This window comes from Penaeus vannamei, chromosome 15, assembly GCF_042767895.1.
Source record: "Penaeus vannamei isolate JL-2024 chromosome 15, ASM4276789v1, whole genome shotgun sequence".
Taxonomy (NCBI): Eukaryota; Metazoa; Arthropoda; class Malacostraca; order Decapoda; family Penaeidae; genus Penaeus; species Penaeus vannamei.
The window spans coordinates 41,362,709-41,365,405 of NC_091563.1; positions in this window are offsets into that span (position 1 = coordinate 41,362,709).

Genomic DNA, 2,697 nt, shown 5'->3' on the forward strand with positions numbered 1-2,697 from the left:
TCCTATTACTAACACTAACAAGCTTTCACTGGTTTTCCTAATAAATATATCTTTAAAATTTGCATAAAGATATATCCTATCCCTACTATCACTAACACTAACAAGCTTTCACTGGTTTTCCTAATAAATATATCTTTAAAATCTGCATAAAACATATCCGATTCCAACTAACTATCACTAACAAGTTTTCACAGATTTCCTAATAAACATATCTTTAAAATTTACATAAAATATATCCGATTCCAACTAACTAACAAGTTTTCACTGAAGTTTCTTAATAGATATATCTTAAAAATCTGCATAAAATATATCCGATTCCAACTAACTAACACTAACAAGTTATCACTGGTTTCCTAATAAATATATCTTTAAAATCTGCATAAAACATATCCGATTCCAACTAACTAACACTAACAAGTTATCACTGGTTTCCTAATAAATATATCTTTAAAATTCGCATAAAATATATCCGATTCCAACTAACTAACACGAACAAGTTTCTAAATAAATATATCTTTAAAATTCGCACAAAGATATATCCTATCCCTGCTATCACTAACACTAACAAGTTTTCACTGGTTTTCCTAATAAATATATCTTAAAAATCTGCATAAAACATATCCGATTCCAACTAACTAACACTAACAAGTTTTCACTGGTTTTCCTAATAAATATATCTTTAAAATTTGCACAAAGATATATCCTATTCATGCTATTACTAACACTAACAAGTTTTCACTGGTTTGCTAATAAATATATCTTTAAAATCTGCATAAAATATATCCTATTCCTGCTATTACTAACACTAACAAGTTTTCACTGGTTTCTTAATATATATATCTTTAAAATTCGCATAAAGATATATCCTATCCCTGCTATCACTAACACTAACAAGTTTTTACTGATTTCCTGATAAATATATCTTTAAAATCTGCATAAAGATATATCCGATTCCTACTAACACTAACAAGTTTTCACTGAAGTTTCCTAAATAAATATATCTTTAAAATCTGCATAAAATATATCACTGAAGTTGCTTAATTAATATATATTTAAAATCTGCATAAAGATATCTGATTCCAACTAACTATCACGAACAAGTTTCTAAATAAATATATCTTTAAAATTCGCATAAAGATATATCCTATCCCTGCTATCACTAACACTAACAAGTTTTCACGGGTTTTCCTAATAAATATATCTTTAAAATCTGCATAAAATATATCCGATTCCATCTAACTAACAAGTTATCACTGATTTCCTAATAAATATATCTTCAAAATCTGCATAAAATATATCCGATTCCAACTATCACTAACACTAACAAGTTATCACTGGTTTTCCTAATAAACATATATCTAAAATCTGCATAAAATATATCCGATTCATACTATCACTAACACTAACAAATTTTCACTGATTTCCTAATAAATATATCTTTAAAATCTGCATAAAGATATGTCCTATCCCTGCTATTACTAACTAACAAGTTTTCACTGGTTTGCTAACAAACATATCTTTAAAATCTGCATAAAATATATCCGATTCCAACTAACTAACAAACAAGTTATCACTGACTTCCTAATAAACATATATCTAAAATCTGCATAAAATATATCCGATTCCAACTAACTAACACTAACAAGTTATCACTGATTTCCTAATAAACATATCTTTAAAATTTGCATAAAACATATCCGATTCCATCTAACTAACAAGTGTTCACTAAAGTTTGCTAAAAAACATATCTTTAAAATCTTCATAAAACATATCCAATTCCAACTATCACGAACAAGTTATCACTGATTTCCTAATAAACATATCTTTAAAATTCGCATAAAATATATCCGATTCCAACTAACTAACACTAACAAGTTGTCTCTCGTTGAAGTGTCCGTTACAGTGGAATATAACGAACGCCTGTGTAATGCACATAATGTCCCAGCTGTCGGGACTTCATTCGCCAAGAACTGCAATGACGTCATACTTTCTTGCACTGTCGAGACGTCTCAAGATCTGTAAATAAATCATAAATCATTTATTTGTTTTTTATCTATATTTGATTTTAAATTTGTCTGTGTTTTATTTATCTATGTTTAGATTTAAATTTATCTATATTTTATTGATCTATATCTAAATTTAAATTTATCTATATTTAAATTTAAGATTATTTATATTTTATTTATCTATATCTAAATTTAAATTTATCAATATTTTATTTATCTATATTCAAATCTAAATTTATTTATATTCTATTTATCTATATCTAAATTTAAATTCATCTATATTTTATTTATCTATATCTAAATTTAAATTCATCTATATTTTATTTATCTATGTTTAAATTTAAATCTTATATTTTATTTATCTATATCTAAATTTAAATTTTATATTTTATTTATCTATATTTAAATTTAAATTTATGTATTTCTTTATCTATATCTAAATTTAGATTCATCTATATTTTATTTATCTATATCTAAATTTAAATTTATCTATATTTTATTTATATATATCTAAATCTAAATCTATCTATATTCTATTTATCTATATCTAAATTTAAATGTATTTATATTTCATTTATCTATATTTAAATTCAAATTTATCTATATTTTATTTATCTATATTTAGATTTAAATTTATCTATATTTTATTTATCTATATCAAAATTCAAATATTATATTTTATTTATTTATA